This window comes from Coenobita brevimanus, chromosome 86 (genome assembly GCF_032717465.1).
Source record: "Coenobita brevimanus isolate Jiangsu-jjx chromosome 86, ASM3271746v2, whole genome shotgun sequence".
Classification (NCBI taxonomy): domain Eukaryota; kingdom Metazoa; phylum Arthropoda; class Malacostraca; order Decapoda; family Coenobitidae; genus Coenobita; species Coenobita brevimanus.
In genome coordinates, this window is record NC_137039.1 from 5510683 (window position 1) to 5532076 (window position 21394).

Here is a 21394-nt window from a genome sequence, read left to right on the forward strand (position 1 = left end):
ATATTCATATGTATCATTGTAGCTTTTTGTAAATAAAGTGTTACAGTGAAGTTTTGTCTTTTTCTGTTGAGAATTAGTGGTTATTTTAATTTTTACATTTCACCAAGTGCCTACCAAATAAATACCTTAAGGTCATCTTATCATCAATATCTCACACACATTGCCCCCTCTTGGCAAGTCCCTAATGGTATGGTCATGTGAGAACTGTCTCCAGGCCACCTGTCGACACACGTATGTTTGTAAGATCTTCCACTGACTGAGGCAGTAGCTTGTGCACATACCAGCCCTCTTGACCTGGATGCAATCTCACTGGGGGTAGACATTTAAGAGGGTGCTGTAGTATTTACTCGTCATGTGTTCTCAGGTTTGCATATATATATATATATATATATATATATATATATATATATATATATATATATATATATATATATATAATCGTGAATACTGAACTTGACTCTGTGTGAATCTTGTGGATCACTTGGAGGCGATGTCTCGGCTTGTTTACCTTCCCCAGTCGTCTGTCCTCGGTGAGACCGGGCAAAAATGACGCGTAAACGATCTTGGTTTTGGGACGGTTCCTCAGACCGGATGACTTATGATGGTGAATGCCAGTATTTACTCAATATTAAATTTCTGCCCACATAGAGACTGGATGAGTCAAGATACCCACTAGGCGTACTTTACACTCTGAACAAACTATGTATTAAGAATCTAACTTGCACTAAATGTAGCAGAAATTAAATAATATAGGACCACTGAAATGGCGGATTGCCATCACATGCCATCAGTGATATTTTAATTTCAGTTTATGATAAATACAAACAATTCATGATACGTTATATATACGTGTTCTATTTGTATTATTTATATTACGGCATATGACATTACCATGATTCACAATTTCACACAACAGTGTAAATATTTAACAAATAAAATTATGCTTTTTAAACAGCGCGGGAATGTGTTTACTGCTACAGTGGAGCCATCTGACGGAATACTAGGCTTTTCAGAAGCACCCCATTACCCACTAAACCACCACGCGCCAAAATTTGGTTATATGGTTACCACCCAGCATAGTAAATAGTTTCCTGGTGTACAGGAAACCATGCATATTATTGCAAGATTGATTATATTCTCAACGCTATAAGAATGATGTGTAAAAACTGTCAGCAGAATAAGAATGAAGAGAGTCTGTGTACAGGAGAATGACTGTGTGAATGATATTGCTTACAGACAAGTGCAAGTATGAATATATTGTCAACACTACAAGAATGATATGCAAGTGATTATGTGTTCAGTATTACTTAGTGAAGAAGAATGATCTGACTGATTTTGTCTGCAGAGGAAGAATGATGGAGTGAGTGAACATACCTACATGACAAGGAAAAGGGAAAAGGGGAAAAAGGTGTGTGCAGTAATCATGGGGGCATTTGTCTTCTTAGTGTAATAGAACGCATATGGTAGGATACTTATTGACAGAGTTAGGGAAAGAACAGAGGAATTAGTTGGAGAAGAACAGGGAGGTTTTAGGAAGGGAAAAGGTTGTGTAGATCAGATATTTATTCTTAGATCTTTAGTGGAAAGGTTTCTAGAGAAGGGAAAAAAGTTGTATGTGGCTTCAGGGATTTGAAGAAAGCATATGACAGGGTGGATAGACAAGGATTGTGGAAAGTATTAAGAATATATGGAGTAGATGGGAAGTTGCTGAATGCCGTGAAGATATGTAAGAGGGAGCTAAGGCTGCAGTGCATGTGGATGGTGAACTGAGTGAAATTTTCTATCTGAATGTTGGTTTGAAACAGGAATGTGTCATGTCCCCATGGCTGTTCAATCTGTACATGGATGGGGTTATAAGAGATACAAAGTAGGGCAGTGCATCCTGGAGTGGCCCTAATGAGAGAGGGCAGTGTTTGGAAACTCCCTGTACTGTTGTTTGCAGATGATACTGTGTTAAGTGAAGACGAAAGGGAGCTGCAAGGCTTGGTGGATGAGTTTGGGAGAGTGTGTAAAAAACGGAATCTAAAGGTGAATGTAGGGAAGAGTAAAGTGATGGTCTTCGAGAGAAGTGAAGCCAGTGAATGTACAGTACATTGAGGTTGGATGATGAGGAAATGGAAAATGTGAGTGCATTTAAGTACTTGGGTAGTGTGATGACAAGGGATGGAAGTTTAGAGGGTGAAGTGCTTGAAAGGGTATAACAAGGAAGTTCCTTGAAAGCAGTGATAAGAAACAGGGAAGTGAGCATGGAAGTAAAAAGTCCCTGCATAACAGTATTGTGATACCAACTCTAACGTATGTAAGTGAAGCTTGGACCTTGTTGGAAGGCCATAAGTCAAGAATGACAACAGTGGATATGAGTTATTTGAGAGACAGGCTGACAAATGAGGAAGTACAGGAGCGTTGTGGTGTGGATGCGGATGTGATAGAAAGCGTTAGGAGAAATACACTGAGGTGGTTTGGCCATGTGGAGAGGATGGAGAGCGAGAGACTGACGAAGAGAGTGAATGTCAGTGAGGTGGAGGGGGAAAAGGGAGGGGTAGGCCGAGGATGAGATGGAGGGATGGAATGGTAAGGTGTATTAGAGACGGGGGTGTGAGCTGGAGCAGCGCCATAGAGTAGGAAGAGTTTGGCCAACCGCTGTACTGGGCGCCATCTTGCATCTAAACGTCACCGACCAGGCATATGAAAACAATACTAAAAGTACAAGTATCAACCCCCTAGCCTTTGTTTCGGGACAGGACTTTATATATGTAGATAAATATACATGTATAAATATACAGATAGATAGACAGACAGAGAGATGGGTAGATAGATATAAATATATATACATACATATATGGCTGATGATTATGATAGTACGTTTTTAACGTATAACAACAGGAGGAAAGAAAATGAAAACCCAAGCAAGGCCTGCCCTATACCCACTTAGCAGCAAGTATGAATACCTTTGTTTTAGCTTGAAAATCTTGTATAAAAGCTGCTAGGTCCTTGAATGTTTATATTTTCTTTGCCACCACTTTATTAATACAGCTTTATTAATACATTTATGCATGTACAGAGTAAAAATATTTATATACAAGACATATTATAACCTACAGCCTTAAAACAGTGTACGTTGAAGAGGTTTGACTTATACTTCTTTACAGCGAATCTTATAGCCATGCTTTAGCTTCCAGACTTACAGCATTGAGCCTCACTTTTGCCAATGTTTTGTTGTTTTTTGGCGTAGATATGAAGCCTTACAGTGAAGAATCTCCTCTGCAATTTCTTCCTAATGTCATATTGAAGAGAATGGGAAATAAAGCCCGCCGGAAAGACTGGACACCACACAGCAATTCCTATTAGTGTTGTGTGAGTATGTCTGTTCTCATTCTCTCTAATCTTTTTGTTCATCCATCTACGCATCTGTCTCTTACGATTCCTAAGGTATATATATCCACACACAGGTATACATTTCTTAGTTTACATCAAACCGAACTGAAAACAAATAAGCAACCCTATCAGCCTAACTATTTAATAAGTTTAGTACGTCTCAATCAACAGTAATAGTTAGAAAAGATACCGTAGGAATCGTAAGAGACAGATACGTAGATGGATGAACAAAAAGATTAGAGAGAATGAGAATAGACATACTCACACAACACTAATAGGAATTGTGTGGTGTCCAGTCTTTCCGGCGGACTTTATTTTCCCATTCTTTTGTGCTTGTGGGATCTCTAGGAAACCTGTGCAGTATCTTACCCATGCCTGTGAGGTTAGAACATCGCCAGGCTGCACAGTATACCATCTCGGGGTCAGTTATAGGCATATAGGAGGTGATATGGCCATAGAAAGTGTAGCGTCCAACTTGATCTCTGTGCTTTCTTATGGCAGTCAGGGAACTAAGGAGGTGAGGTGAGGATGCAATATGGTGCCCATATGTCACGTGACCGGTTCTCAGCCAATTACAGGTGACCTCGCGAGGTGAGGTCTGAAACAGAGTTGGCCAAACTCTTCCTACTCTTTGGCACTGAGCTGGAGTAAAGGCAGTGAAATGGTGAGGGACAGGATGACATGGAGTCAATTTGTTTGTGGCCACCCCTTACGTGATTAAAGTGTCTGGCAATAGATAGAATACACAGGTAGAAAGTGTTGTCCAAGATGGATGGATGGAGAGTGTAACTGTAAATGTGTACAGGGGGAAGGGTGATGCCCTGGAAAGAGGAAATTATACAGGTATAAAGCTACTGGACCAGATAATCATGGTAACGGAGAGAGTTCTAGAAGGTATGATTAGAGAAAGAGTGAATATTGGTGTTATGCAGTTTGGGTTTATGCCAGGCACAGGGACCATTGATGCCATGTTCATTGTTCGACAGCTTCAGGGAAAATATATAGGAAAGAAAAGAGAACTGTATTTTGTTTGACTTGGAGAAGGTCTGTGACAGAGTCCCTAGAAAGGTGGTGAAGTGGGCAATGAGAAAGCTTGGTTTGGAGGAGTGGCTGGCTAGGGTGGTTATGGCCATGTATGTGGGTGCTCACACCCAGGTAAGAGTGAATGGAGATTTGAATGATGAGTTTTCCGTGAATGTTGGTGTGCATCAGGGGTCAGTCTTGAGTCCCATGTTGTTTATCATGGTAATTGAAGCACTCTCACTTGACTTCAGACTGGACTCATGTGGGAGATGTTGTATGCCGATGATTTGGTGTTGGTTGCTGAGAATGAATGGGAGGTGGAGGAAAGATTCAGGAATAGGAGAGATGGTATGGGGCACAAGGGCTTGAGAGTAAATGCAGATAAAACAAAAGTGATGATACCTAGGATTGGTGGTGGTACTGTCAAAGAAGAGGGAAAGTGGCCATGTGCAATTTGTCACAAAGGCGTGGGAAGTAATTCTATCTTGTGCAGTGTTTGCGATAAGTGGGTGCATAAGAGATGTAGTGGTGTTACAGGTAGACTGCGAGATGATGCTGATTTCATGTGTGCGGTGTGTCAGGGAGAGCAGGTGGAGATTGCCAGGCGTGAAAGGACTGCTGGTGAGTCTTTCAAGTGTAAAGATAAGTTTTGTGATTTGGGAGACATATTATGTGCTGAAGGTGGGGCTGGAGCTAGCTCTGTGTCTAGAGTGAACAGTGGTTGGAAGAAGTTCATGGAACTGTTGCCTCTCCTGACATTGAGAGGGCTCTCCCTCTGAGCTAAGGGATCTTTGTGTCTGGCCGGTGTTAGGAGTGTAATGTTGTATGGTAGTGAGACCTGGGCAGTAAGGGAAGAGGATGTTCACAGGCTCAAATGTACAGAAATGACAATGATTCAATGGATGTACAATGCGTCCTTGAATGCGAGGCCTGGGGGGGATAAGTTTATTATGGATAAGTAAAGAGGAAGGATGGGGCTGGAGTGTATTGACGTTGTGATGAGGAGAGGTAGATTGAGATGGTTTGGGCATGTGGAGAGGATGGGATGCAGGAAGTGAGAACTGTTATGTGGGGGTAGGGTTGTGAAAAGCAGACCTGGGATATCATAAAGTGTGACCTCAGGGATAAGGGACTGAATGGGGAGGCTGCCAGAGATTGAGCAGTGGCAGCATAGAGAACCGCCATCAGATGACCAAGGCTGATGCATGCAAGCATGTTGCAGTCTTCATAAATGAAACAAAACAATCTATAGCCAGCTGCCATGAACCCGCAAAGGGTGACCGTTTGTCGTTTAGTAGTTTTAAAGGGAGGGGCACTAACCCTCCACCAACCCACTTGTTGACACGTAGGGAACACATGTGGGATGGTCATACAGTTACCACATGACGTCGTAAATGGTTTCCTCTTACAAGAAACCATTAGCGTTGTCACTCAATGTAAGGTCACCTGAATGGGAAAGAAGAATAAAACATGGCAGGAAAGATGGGAGAAATAGGAAGAGAGGAGGGCAGACACAGAAAATGAATGATAAATGTGATGGAAGACGTAGGCAGCACTACATCAAGTGCGTGGATGATGGTCGCCACCACCTACCACCAAGAAATATAATGAAGAATGAAGAAAAAAATATCTGAACAAAAATATCAAGAATCAGAGCAATAATAATAAAAGAAATTAATAATAAAATAAATATCTAGAAACACAGGAAAAACACAGTAAATATCTAGAAGCACAGCAAGAACACAATAAATATCTAGAAGCACAGCAAGAACACTGTAAATATCTAGAAGCACAGCAAGAACACGGTAAATATCTAGAAGCACAGCAAGAACACGGTAAATATCTAGAAGCACAGCAAGAACACAATAAATATCTAGAAGCACAGCAAGAACACAGTAAATATCTAGAAGCACAGCAAGAACACAATAAATATCTAGAAGCACAGCAAGAACACTGTAAATATCTAGAAGCACAGCAGGAACACAGTAAATATCTAGAAGCACAGCAAGAACACAGTAAATATCTAGAAGCACAGCAAGAACACGGTAAATATCTAGAAAAAAGAAATTTATCAAGAACAAAAGAAATATAAAGAAGAACAGAAAGAAGCTCCAGCAGAACACTATGCAGAACTAGAGGAACCGGTGAGTGGGCAGACAGCACCTTCACCAGCTGTGTGAGGAGATGAGAGGGCAGACAGCACCTTCACCAGCTGTGTGAGGAGATGAGTGAGCAGACAGCACCTTCACCAGCTGTGTGAGATGAGTGGGCAGACAGCACCTTCACCAGCTGTGTGAGATGAGTGGGCAGACAGCACCTTCACCAGCTGTGTGAGATGAGTGGGCAGACAGCACCTTCACCAGCTGTGTGAGATGAGTGGGCAGACAGCACCTTCACCAGCTGTGTGAGGAGATGAAACTGAAGCAACAAGAGGTGGCAAACAGTAAGGTAGAGAGAATAAGCGGCCAGGTAAGAGAGGTGAGGCAAGAGGTGTCCTGTATAGTGGAGGATAAAGTCAGGACGTGTGTAACAGGGTTGAAGTTCTTTGTTCTTCATGATGTTCTCTCAACACCGCTAGTATATGTTTCTTTTCTTCATGCTGTGCTGCTAACACTGCAAGTATTTCTTTTGTTCTTTCTGTGCTGCTAACACTGCAAGTATATTTGCCAGAGATATATCCACTGTTTTGGCAACCTGTCCATGCGTCTCTGTCTCTCAAAACATATGCCACTCCTGACGCCAATGTGTTGCACTGCAGAGTTTGTTGATATATTTAGAACAATGAGTACACAAACCAGACATAATCAAAAGCCACTAAACATTTTTGGGTTTTATTCCTTCCTGGCTTAGGTGAGGTATATTGGCTAAACACGGTGGCTTTTCTCTCTCTCATGCTACCTTCATCATTACTCCCTAATACTCAATCATTATCTATTCATAGACTGGCTACTCTGTCTTTCACTGATTAACACTCATTGTCTGACTGACTACCCATCACCCTGAACTGCTCTCTGTTGGCCACCACACACAAACCAAACTAGGAGGCACAATGATCCCTTTACATTATCCCCCCCCCCCCAAGCTGACTCCATCTCTAAAACGACACAGGATATTCTAGAGCCTGGGAGGGAACTCACATTGTACCACATAATAATCCACTTAAATCCATAATACACAATAACAGTCATGACAAAAACAAATTCCCAAGGTAAGACATGTCCATTTTCTAAAATGATCCTCACAGTTCCAGACATAAAACTTTGGCCTAATCCTATGACATAACACTAAATTTCTAGAATGTTCCTCATCTCCAGATATAAACCATCAACTTAATCCTACAGCATAATGCTTGACTTCTGGAGGGTTCCTCACACCTGCACATATAAACCACTAAGCTAATCCCACTGACACAACAGGGGGACAAATGGACCAGCCTTCTGTGCCACATTAGAATGACATCACAATTTGATACATGCCAAAACCAGGATGTTAGGATTATTAAGGTTAGATTACAGAAAATTGTTAGGACAAGATAAATGCTGTAAGGTTCAGTTAAGGTTAGGTTATAATAGGTTAGATTAGGTACCATTAGGCAAAATTAGGTTAGATGTGGTCAGGGTTAGATTAATATAGGCTAGGTTAGGTAGGACTGGCAAAAATTAGATTAGGTATGATCAGGGTTAGGTTAGGTAGCATTAGGCAAAATTAGGTAAGTTATGGTCAAGGTTAGATTAAAATAGGCCAGGCCTGGATAAATTAGGTTAGGTCACAAAAATTTAGGTTAGGTAGGGTATGGGCAGGCCACAGGTGACGAGGGTATGTTACAATCACTGGGCTGGGTTTGGGCAAATCACTACTGATGAGGGAAAATTTGTGCCAAAATAGTATTAGACGATGTCCATCTGTCTCGCGCACAAGATGGCGTCCACTGAAACTTAAAAATGCACTCATGGAAAAAAGAAAAAAAAAATCAGTGTAATATAAGGAGAAGGGGAGGGGGGCAAAACACGATGATTTTGTGTCTCCTTGATGATTACCCCTCTGAGCTTCCACCCAGGCATACATACTATATATGGCATTTACCTCATATCTTAAAACTGTACACAGCAGAAATATTGGTAGTGCAATTTAATTTATCATCATCAGTATCCATGGCAAGCAGGGCCATGCAGAGCCATGGAAAACCATCACAGGTAAAATCAGCCTTACAACCAGCTATTGTTCTTTTATCATAAACTAGAGGAGCAAAACCTGGATTCAAATCTGAACCAGATCAAGATCTGCTCCATTATCTATCAATGAGTACAGACACCACGTTGAGTACACCGCTTCCCGTCCGATCAGCGAAGTTAAGCAATGTTGGGTCTGGTTAGTACTTGGATGGGTGACCGCCTGGGAACACCAGATGCTGTTGGCATCCCTACGTGTCAAGTGGGGTTGGTGGAGGATTAGTGCCCCTCCCTGTAAAACAATTAACTCTGAGCCCTTGGCCACCCCGTTTGGGATACATGGCGTCTGGCAATGAATGAATGAATGAATGAGTACAGACAGAAGAGGCCTTAACTACAGTCAAATGCTCTAGTTTGCTGGTGTCCTATTCATTACACAAATTGTAATGCTAATTTTTGTGCTGTATCATCACATAATATAATAATATTATTATAGATGAAATACACAAATAATTTGAAAAGCATGCAGGGAATATACACTGGATGTTGGTTTCACCAGCTACTGCTTACATCCTAGCCTGCTGCCCACTCACTGACACAGACTTCCCCACTTTGGTATCCTACTTGTCAATAATACGAGAAACAAGACAACACATGAAGCTGTTTGGTTTTACTAGGTCATATCCACAGCCTCATGGTTTCTGGCTCATCCAAACTTAGTTCTCTGACCAATTTATAACAAATGCTCTCACTTCTCTTTCTGGCAAGCTACTTACATATCCACAAATATTTTCTACTCATATTCCACTTCTTTTATCATGAACATCGTCAGATTCGCAGGATCCTGGTTGTTCATCACTTCTTTTTTTTCACACTGATAGCTGCATTAGTAAAACTCAACAGAGAAAACGACCATTATTTGTCTTGCACTCACCTGGAAATATTTGCCTTTTTTTTTTCCTTGTGTGCACAGGACTACGCATGTGATCACCTTTTCGAAATTCATTGCTCTTGTTATTGCTTCTCTGTTATTAACTGAATATATATATCCATGTGACCATGGCTTAACCACAGGCTGGATAGCACCATCATGTGGCTTAACCACAGGCTGGATAGCACCATCATGTGGCTTAACCACAGGATGGATAACACCATCATGTGGGTTAACCACAGCACCATCATGTGGCTTAACCACAGCACCATCATGTGGCTTAACCACAGCACCATCATGTGGTTTAACCACAAGCTGGATAGCACCATCATATGGCTCAACCACAGGCTGGATAGCACAATCATGTGGCTTAACCACAGGCTGGATAGCACCATCATGTGGCTTAACCACAGGCTGGATAGCACCATCATGTGGCTTAACCACTGGCTGGATAGCACCATCATGTGGCTTAACCACAGGCTGGATAGCACCATTATGTGCTTAACCACAGGCTGAATGGCATCATCATGTGGCTTAACCACAGGCTGGATAGCACCATCATGTGGCTTAACCACAGCACCATCATGTGGCTTAACCACAGGCTGGATAGCACCATCATGTGGCTTAACCACAGCACCATGATGTGGCTTAACCACAGTATGGATAGCACCATGATGTGGCTTAACCACAGGCTGGATAGCACCATCATGTGGCTTAACCACAGGCTGGATAGCACAATCATGTGGCTTAACCACAGGCTGGATTGCACCATCATGTGGCTTAACCACAGGCTGGATAGCACCATCATGTGGTTTAACCCTTTCTGGCCACAAATAGGTCCAGCCTGAGAAACCACATTTTTGACCAAAAAATCAAGGTTTGCAAATTTAGAAAGACACACAATATTCATGCATAAGGAACTAATACTCATCTGTTCACAAAATATTAGGGCTTTACTTAGCATACAAGAGCCGGAATAACCATGGGAAACTGCACAGCAAGTGGTGTGTGGTGTCTCAAGCCAGTGCATTTCTGTATACAAAATGACAGAGAAACACTCCTACTAACCTAAAATCATAAGTCTGTGTTTATTTCTTCACAACTGGATTGTGTAATACCCAGGAAATGAAAAAATATTGAGAGAAATACTGATAACATTCACCAGCCACAGTTTTGAGTTGCAGGCAAATAGGCGAGCCACAATCGTGGCCATGAGACCCATACTGATACAGCCACAATCGTGGCCATGAGACCCATACTGATACAGCCACGATCGTGGCCATGAGACCCATACTGATACAGCCACAATCGTGGCCATGAGACCCATACTGATACAGCCATGATCGTGGCCAGGAGACCCATACTGATCCAGCCATGATTGTGGCCTGGAGACCTGAATGGTTTAAACATGGGGTGGATAACATTGTCTCGTGGCTTAACCACACGATAGATACTACGGTCTCATTTTTGCCATGCTTGGCCACTGCTACCCTGAGATGGTTTTCTAAACTTCCCTCTATCTCCTCGCCTGTGAACACCTCAGGGGTGTCCTTGGGTAGATATGGATGCAGGAACACTGCTTCTGCCCTGTGATGGACTAAGGGCTCTTGGCATTCCTCCCAGATCTTTACAGCAGTGACCCTTACCACCTTTGTTGGGTCGGCCCTAACCTTGGGTCACCATTTCCAGTCTTCAGATTAGTAGCCCATCCTTTTACCAGGAATTCTTTTACCCTGTTGAGAGCAGACACATTGGTACCATCCCAGGACACTGATGGTCGACCCATCCCACTCCAGGATGGGGTGGGATGGCTCGACCCTGTCCTGAGGACTAACATCCTCTCCTTGAATAAGGCCCAAGTAATCAGGGTCACATTAACTTTCTGGGGGCTGTAGCGAGACCACCAGTTGTAGGCTAAACCAGATATTGGGGCTCCTACCCAGGGAAGCAGCCCCCATCATGAGGTCTTGTGTGATGCCTGTCACTGTAATGTTATCATTTATCAATTTATTAATTTTTTTTTTATTTTTTGTTTTCAGTGGTGGGGGCCTTGGCTGTGAGGTACTCAGCCTAGTGATTAATCTACCCCTGCATGTAGCCTCTTGACTGGGCATAATTAGTTAACACCAAGCCATTGTGAAGGACTGTCCTGTCCTAACATGGACACTGTCTTTTAAATCACAATCTGAATCCATGTTTGTGATGCCATCCCATTGTGAATGACTGTCCCATCATAATATAGGAACAGCACATCTTGTGTCATAGTAAATCACACTCTGAAAACCTATTGGTGGCATCAGCCATCCATCCATCATCCAATCCTATGTTGCCCCATGAGGAGCATAGGAACCCTGGGCTAGGCAAGTTGGTTCTGACATTGAAGATAAGAGTGACCAGCCTCACTAATCCCTGAGTGGCATTACATGAGCAATAATCCCCAACCACCCATTGGATATAAACCTTCACTGGCTCAATCCGACTGGAGTGCCTTAATTACCCACTAAACCACCAGGTGCCATAATTTGGTTATATGGTTACCACCCAGCATAGTAAATGGTTTCCTGGTGTACAGGAAACTATTTGGCTTGTCACTCAGTGTAAAGTCACCCATAGGCAGGAAAAGGAGGAAAGAATGAAGGTAAGAAAAACAGAAGAGGAAGTGTAAAGTCACCATAGGCAGAAGGAAGAGGAATGAATGAAGGAAAGAAAGACAGAAGAGAAAGGAAGGAAGAGAGGAAAGGGCAGACATCCAAACCAGCACTACATCGAGTGAGTGGATGGTAAGGGCCCCACCTCCCACCAATTGGTGTCATCCAGCCATCATAAATGATTATCACATCCTACCCGAAAAACAACATACAGTAGTTGTACTTTCCATTCCTCTTCCTTATGTCCACGGGTGACCCTACACTGAGTGACAAGCCAAATGGTTTCCTGTACACCAGGAAACCATTTACTATACTGGGTGGTAACCATATAACCAAATTATGGTGCCTGGTGGTTTAGTGGGTAATTAAGGCACTCCCATCAGACTGAGCCAGTGTAGGTTTATATCCACGGGATGGTTGGAGTTTATTGCTCACATAATTACATTCAGGGATGAAAGAGGCTGGTCATTCACATCTTAAATGCCAGGACCAACTTGCCTAGCCCTCTCATGGGGCAACACTGGACTGTATGATGAATGAATGAATTAATATACTTTCAACACATTCCCGCATCTTTTTCTTTCACAACCATTAAAACTTTATCATATCTTGCCTTTCTGCCTAGTTCCATCATACCCTCTGATTACATGCCTTCATAATATGCATTTATTTGTATGTAAGCTGTTCCTATTACGCTGGACATCTCCTAGTGCATGGTAATTTGGGTGAAAAAATACACTGTGTTGGTGAAAAATGTGCACTGCAAACATATCATGTACTAATGCTATCAAGGGTGACATATCGTACTTGATTTTTGCCTTATATTTTTCATGACATGCTTGACATTAGTGATCTAAGCACCCAGCCAGTGCTCTACCTTGCAGTTAAAGTGCCCTCCCCCCCCCTATAAGACAAATATAAAGGAAAATCTTGAATCAAAAGCACTGTAAAAATTGTGTTCCATTAGACCTGCCCCAGTAAATTAAAAACACTTAAAGCACACTCTCACAACAAGGTGGTGCACTAGCCATATCCCGCCCCATCCCGATGTTTCCTGGGCAGTGGTACGCCCCAGTCCCGACATTTTTGGACCTTTTTTTTTTTTTTGGCTCAAACATCCGCTTTTGGTGAGAAACATCGAAAATTCATAGAGAAATCGCTCACCTGAGGTTTAAAATACTCGATCCAGGTACGAGTTCCTCCTTACCTGACTGGGTGTATGCATTTCACTATAATAACCCAAGTACATACTGTATTACAGTTAAATAATTTACTTTAATGCATTTATTCAAATATGTATACAACTTGTTTAAAATGTAATATTACTGAATAATCCCTATTTACTATGAATATTATATGTATACAATATTCATACAATTATGTTACTTTGGCAATATATTATGTATTTCACTTAGTTAGCTTATAAGTTCATTATAATGTATATATAATGTGTATTAATATGTTAGGACTATTAACTGTCGATGGTACGCCATTTTCGCGTGACCGAGCAATGTATTGTATTTACAAATCATAATAGATAGATAGATAAATAGATTGATAGACAGCCCTATGCGAGCCTGGGAAAAGGAAATGAGCTTGCAAATTACACTGAGGAAAGCTGACGACAGCGGCCAGTAAGGAGATGATGCAGTTAGTTGTCAGCAAACCACCCGTGAACAAAGCCCTGGTGACCATACACACACATACACACATACTCACACACAGGCTTCTTAAACTTTCCATCCACAAGGAACACACGTGATACGTCTCCTGTTTCACCAGAATTTAGGAAAGAGAGCTCAGAAGGAGACAAGCCATACAAGAGGCAGGTCGCAGGGAGAAGGGCTTGGCAGATAGAGAGAGAGACGGAGAGAGCGAGACAGAGAGATAGCTAGCGGGACTGGACTCTATACTCCGCTCTGTGTGAGAGACTTGTTAATATTTCCAAGACAAATAAAAATAGTCCCATACTATTCTTTACCTCTCCCGTCACTACATGACAAATGGGAAAGAAGATTATCTACTACAAGCTACTCCAAGATATAAAAACCGCTCATCCACAAGTCTAATATATATATATAACTCAACCACAAAGGAACCACAAAGTATTTTATGACATTCTAACAGGCTGGCACCAAAGAAAACGAGTTCTATGGGAGGGTAACTATTTTATCCACTCATAAACAGTATTTATTTAATTTCTTGGTACGAATTTATATGTAGTACAAGAGGTTTTCAAACAGTAACATAGGCATTATATGCATTGTTTCACTCACTAACTCATCACCATTCATGACCTTTTTTTTACCACATTACCTGATCATCATTTCTGACTGTTTCTTCCTCTAATGCTATGTAAACTTTGTCCTCCACATTGTCATCGATTGAGGAATCACTCTGGCCCTGAATGTCTTTATTGGCCAGGTCACTGGTAACACGTGAATTGCCGAGACAATGGCGTGCAGTGGGGGGAGGAGAGGTTATGCGGTGTAAGGCATTGTCCCTGCTTGGCATCTTGTAGAGGAATAGAGGAAGGTGTCCCGTGTATACGTGCCAAAAATCACTCGCGAAATCACTCGCGAAAATTGAAAATTGTGCAAATTAGGGACCTTGCAATGTTGCCATGTTAATTTACGTCTCCGGGATATGAGTGCACATCATGTGAGGACATGAATTCACGTCTCTGGGACGCGGCGGGTTAAACACAATTATCCCATAATAAAATGTATTAAAAAAAAGGTAAGTTGCAAGACCAACAGTACAGTACCCTCACGTCCAACACGTGTTTGTCCAGCACGGAGAGCAAAAAATTAGTACGATTTAATACAATTTAGTTACTGTAACATGGGTGCATTAGCATAACACGCACAGAGCTCCAAGAAGTGGGCAAAATCCGAAGAGTTAGCCTCTAGCAAGATCACCCCCGGTCCAACACGGTCATACTGGACGTTCCTGTGATGCTGACAGCTAATCAAAACTTCTGATCAAGTTGCCTCCCCCACCCGCTATCGTGACGTGATCGTGATGTCACCCAATCAAAAATGCTTCTGCTCTCGCATGATGTTTTGTTTAAATTTCTCACGCCACAGTGCCACTCAGTCGCATAATTGCATTGGAAGGCGCTTTTTTCTCGCTGCATTTTCTGCCCTTGCTACTGCATTTTATCCTGCTCACGATGCCTAGGAAGCCTTCTGAGAACCCCAAGAAGCGGCGGCACCTCCCTCAGGCCACCAAGCTAGAAATCATTGAGAGGAAGAAGAAAAGGGAGAGGAAAGTAGACATCGCCAAGGCCTACGACGTGAATGATGCCAGCATGAGGACCATAATAAAAAACCAAGACAAAATCCTGGGAGCAGTGCAGGCTTACGGAGTGCTAAGACAGGCAGAAGCAGGATCTTCCATGGATGAGGATTAGGACAGTGATTCTGAGTGTGATTTCGCAGGATTTATGAGGGAGGTTGAGGAGGAGCAGCAGCCATTACCCGCTAGTGACGCCAGCAGCCATCCTCCGGGGACCCAGTAGGACTACCTACAGCCTCGGATACCACCTTCCATTCCCAGCAAGCCCACCAACACTATCCTAAAAGGTAAGTTATCATTCATAGTACAACACCATTTATTATAATTACAGTAGTACCAATATATGTAAAGGTATATGGTACGTATTTAGGGTGACTTTTCCTAGGGTTGCTGACATAATTCAATTTTCCCCATAAGTTCTGTTGTTTGTCCAACACGTTTTTGGTCCAACACGGGACCTGTGCATGACAATATTACCGTGTTGGATGCAAAGGTACTGTACACCCGAAAGCACTAATCTCTCCCCCCCTGGTAGCCGGAGCCGCGGCCAATGAGCTACCAGGCGATCGAACACCCCACATCCACAGCCCCTCTCCAACTCAGTGAAAGCTCTGTTGGAAAGATGTGGAACGGCTAAAGCTGGTGATGTTACAGTGTGTCATGATCGTTTTTACTGACAATCAGAACCAGTCGGGGTAAGTATATAAGGGCATTTAATGTGTAATACTGTGCTATTATCCACAGCATATGAGAACGGCACGAAAATGTAGTATGTGTTACTGTCTATACGCTTATGAGTATACAAATGAGTATAGAATAGTGAACAGCATCTGTCGAAAGATATGATGTCTTTTCTCATGCATTCTCGCTCCAACCTCCACCATACATTCTCACTCCCACCTCCACCATCCTTCTTTCTGGGCTGCTGTTTCCACCAAATGCCTGTCATACCCTATTATCCCCCACTCCCACCCATTGTTAACCAGCACAGAGATAATGATGAAATGATCCGTCAGGTATTGATCATATATTATCATACACCTCTGTATGAAGCAGGAGCAAATAAATAACATACAATTCTCCGGTATACCTGCCAACCATTTCTTTATGTTGTAAGCTGTTACGTGACATACACACTGCAAGTTGGACCTTGTGTAACATGGACATAAGTTTGTTTATCGTTAATACATGTTGTGTGGTTTTGGACATCCATTAATTCATAATTATGAGCGTGGCAATTTAAGCCTTACGTTATCAACACGTAAGGTTGTGTTCCTGTCATTATTAGATGAACGAAACGACTCTGGGATCGACTCTGACGAACCACAAACTCTCTGTTTTAACGAAAGTATACTGACCTCTTGTCACAACAGTGACACAATATCACTATGTATATGACTGAATGTGGGTCAATCGTATATATAATGACATTGTATCACTGTTGTGTCAAGAGGCCCATACATTTTCGTTAAAGCAGAGAACTTGTGATTCATCGAAGCCGATCTCTGATTCGTTTTCTTCAGCCAGTAATGAGAGGAACATAAACCTTATGTGATTATACTGTAAGGCTTAAAATGCTACATTCATATGAGTTAATGAACGTTCAAAACCACACAACCTGTATTAACAATAAATAAACGTATGTCCTTGCAACACAAGGTCCAACTTGCAGTGCGTTTGTCATGCGACAGCTTTCAACAGGATGAAATAGCTGGCAGGTATACCGGAGTATTGTATGTTTTTGATTTATTGGTGCTTAGTACAAAGCTGTATGATAATATCAATATGACCAATAACTGACAGATCATTTTATCATTATCATTGTTTATGTAGGTTAACAATGGGTGGGAGTGGGCTACGAGAGGGTACGAGAGTCGTTTGGTGGAGACAGCAACCCTGAGAGAAGAGTGGAGGGGGTGGGAGCGAGAATGTATGAGAAACGACATCATATCCTTCATCAGAGGCTGTTCACTGTCCTAGACTTATTTGTAATATTATAATATAGTATGTAAGTATATAGACAATAATATAATACATCGTAAATCTTCTTTCATTTTCGTGCCTTTCTCATATATTGTGGATAACAGCACAGAATTACACATTAAATGCCTTTTTACACTTACCCCTACTGGTTCTGATTGTCTATATAAACGATCATGACACACTATAACATCAAAGCTTTAGCCGTTCCACATCTATCCACCAAAGTTTTCACTGGGCTGGGGAGGGGCTGTGAATGTGGGGTGATCGATCACCTGGTCGCTCACTGGCCGCGGCTCCACCTACCAGGGGGGAGAAATTAGTGCTTTCGGGTGTACATACATGTACAATATTTTTGTGTACAGATGTTATGCAGGATATAGTGCACCTTGCTGCCCAGTTTATTGTGTACTAAATGAATGCCCTGTACTGCTGTACAACTATCACAGTGAACAGCCCTCTCCTAATACAGTGCACCCTTGATATAACTAACTACTGAAACTGGTACCAAACCCTTGATGTTATAGCCCAACACCGTGCTGTTCAGTATTTTCCAAGGCATTGTGGCTTTTACCGAACAAAGATTGTTAAATATACAGCATTGTTTGGCCGTATACTCATACACAATAACATACTGGTAGGTCTAAATGGTTCTTTTTCTCAATAAATGCTCTATTTACTAACTGATGTGTTTATTCTTACATTTCTGGGAGTAATTGCACTCCAAATAAAGACTGAAATAGGCTTTAGATAAATTATGTTTATTCTAATCTTTCTGGGAGTAATTACACTGCAATGAAAAACTGCAAGTAGGCCTTGGATAAATCTATGTTCATTTGTCATTCAGTATTTATAAGGAAAATGTGGGTAACGGGAACTCACACTGTACATTACCTGTTACATTAGGGTAAATACTACATAATAGAGAATAGCAAAGCAAACAGTACAGAAAAGCTGCATGTACAATAAACATTAAAAAAAAAAAAATGCATTCCACCACTGGCACAGATAATCATTGATAACCACCAAAATCCTGCACTATACTGTACACTGCCTATACATTACTATACACTTGCTGTTCAGTATTTACAGGTAAAATGTGGGTAAAGAAAAATCACTGTACATTAACCCCTAAAACGCGGATCGTCGCATTTGCGACAGTCGGCCCAAGGGACAGAACGGCGGATCGTCGCGTTTGCGATTTGAGTTAATTTTGAATAACCGCGGGCAAGCAGGCTCCAGCTGGTATTGTCTATCAGTACCGCCACCCGTGAGCTACGTTTAGCACACTTGACCTTTGTACTACTGACCTCGGTTGTTGCCAAGTATCATTTTTTTTTCCCACCCACGCACCGATGCACGGCCCTCCCTCGTTGTGCGATATGGCAACGCGCAGACGGCTCATACGTGTCAATCTGCGCCGTCATCTCGCAAGCACTTTCTGCTATTGGGAAACGCTTGTTTCCCCAGTTGTCACACTGTGATTTTTTCGCGCGGTTTGCCCCTGATTAGCGTCAGTCCACGCGAATCTTCCACGGTGACACCATGTCCAACTCAAGCTCTTCCGAGTCTGCGCCTTCCAGCCCTCCGAAAAAGGGTTTTGTGACCTCAACCCCCTTCAAAACCTTACCAGGAACTACTAAGGGCCTGAGTGACTCTGCAATAGCCAGTGAACTGTTGAAAGCCTCGATGGACTATGGGAGTGACGTCGGTGTGTGGTCAAGCCTGGCAGAGTCTGACATGCAATCAAGTGCAGAGTCTGGGCCAGAAGTGACTGTTTCTGTGCCTGAAGTGAGTGTGTCAGTGCCTAGCACCTCAGCAGGGAAGGCTCCTGTGAGAAGGGGCCTTGAATATGGGAAGGGGGCAAAGAGAAAAAGGAGTGGTGACCCAAGCTCACTGCCATTGTCCCCTATGCCACGTCACGCCACCGCCAGCCCGCCACGTACTCCCAGCCCCATTCTCTCGTCCTCCTCTTCTGCTGCCCTGTCTCCTGAGTCGTCTGAGTCGCCTTCACCACCTCGAAAGGGAAGTAGACGTTCTACTTTACGTACTAGAGGTTTTCGTAGGCCAAGTGTTCGTGTTGGTAGAGCTAGAACTTTGTCCCCTAGTGTAAGGCTAGCTCGTAAGGAAACTCGCACTAGGCAACTCGGCAGTCACGCCACCGCGAGTGACCTTGAACACTCAGATAATGTCCCCACCACCACCACCACCACCACCACTACACCAACACGACCTAGGATAGCCTCTGCCTCACGTACTGTCTCACCGCCTGCCTCACCCACTCCCACATGACCTGCCTCACCCCCCGCCGCCCCCAGCACCTCCCAGCCTAGGCAGGGCACTCTTGATGCCTTCGTGTGGTCAGAGGGATCAGATTTTGTGCTGGAGGATCTGCCCTTTGATGACAGTGGGTGTGGAGTTCAGGCTGACTTCCCTGTCGACGAGGATGGTGAATGCTTGGACTACCTGTTGGCCTTCCTTGACAACGAGGTAATGGAGCAGATTTGTACAGAGACAAACAGGTACGAGGGGCAATCTGCTGCAGTTCGCGAAGGAGAAGGTGAGGCGGCCACGCCATCCACGTCGCGGATGGCAGCATGGGTGCCTCTAACGATCAGGGAACTTTTTGTATTTATTGGGTTGATGTTATTGATGCCCCACAATTGGAAACACAAGCTGGAGGAATACTGGAGTTCCGACAATCTTTGCCCAACACCAATTTTCAATAAATACATGAGCCGCGATCGTTTTCGGCAGCTCATGACTTACCTTCACTTCGCGAACAATGATGAGCCTTCCCAAACTGACCCATTATGGAAAGTGAGGGGAATCCTGAACTTGATCAAGGATAAGTTTACGAGGTTCCTGCGCCCTTTCAAGAAAGTGGTGATTGACAAGTCCTTGGTTTTGTTCAGGGGCCATCTTCGGTTTGTGCAGTACATTCCAAGCAAACGGCACCGCTTTGGAATCAAGTTTTTCGTGCTGTGCGACTGCAAGACGGGGTTCATCTTAGACTTCGTCATTTACACCGCCAGCAATGTCTATTTGGACAAGACTGACCCCCTTGGATTCTCTGGTTCTGTGGTGAAAGTGCTTTTGGAAAAGTACTTTGGCGAGAATCATGTCCTGTATACGGACAATTACTATACAGCTCCAAAACTCGCCAAGTACCTTCCTGAACACGGCGTCGGATCCTGTGGCACTGTCAGAAGCAATAGGGCACACTACCCTGCCTTCCCCGAGGCTGAAAAGTCAAAGCGGGGAGACGTGCACCTGAAGAAATCTGACAAGATGCTTGCGATCAGGTGGCATGATAAGAGAGTCGTGAACATGCTCACCACAGTACACAAGGGGGAAATGCTGGCAACAGGGAAGGTCGACAGAAGGACTGGCAAGCCTGTGATGAAGCCTGATGCTGTCATTGACTACAACGTCAATATGCGGCTGGTGGACAAGTCTGATATGATGATCGGAGAGATTGACTGCCTGAGGAAAAATCGTTGTTGGTACAGGAAGGTGTTCTTGCACTTGACTGATATGTGCATGTTGAATGCCTTCATCCTGTATAAAATCAAGAACAGGAAGCCAGCAAACTACTCTCTCTGAAGATTTTCCAAGACTTGTGTCTACCAGCTGCTTCAGCGTTATGGCCAGGTACTTTCAACAGGTCCCAAACGCCACCCTCAGACACCTCCAGACCGCCTACAGTGTCAGGCCTACCTTCAGCGACACCGCCTGGAGCCACTGCCTGCCACTGCCAAGAGGGGAAAAGCACTGAGGAGGTGTCATGTGTGCAGCCACACTACCAGGCAGGACAGAACCTTTAGGCACACCTCCTTGCAGTGCAAAGAGTGCAAAGTTCCCCTCTGTGCTTACCCGTGTTTCTTTGACTACCACAGCCTGACTAGATTTTGAAAATAAGGGTAAGATTCTTTGAAATAATACTGAGAGTGACAGTGATACTAGTG

General features: G+C 43.2%; 1 protein-coding gene and 1 pseudogene across 1 annotated transcript in view; one reads left to right on the forward strand and one right to left on the reverse strand.

The window, feature by feature from the left end:
* Positions 1 to 21394, reverse strand: part of LOC145410773 (uncharacterized) — a 128312-nt gene that overhangs the window by 89788 nt on the left and 17130 nt on the right. The window lies entirely within an intron of this gene.
* On the forward strand, positions 8699 to 8815 carry LOC145410836 (5S ribosomal RNA; annotated as a pseudogene).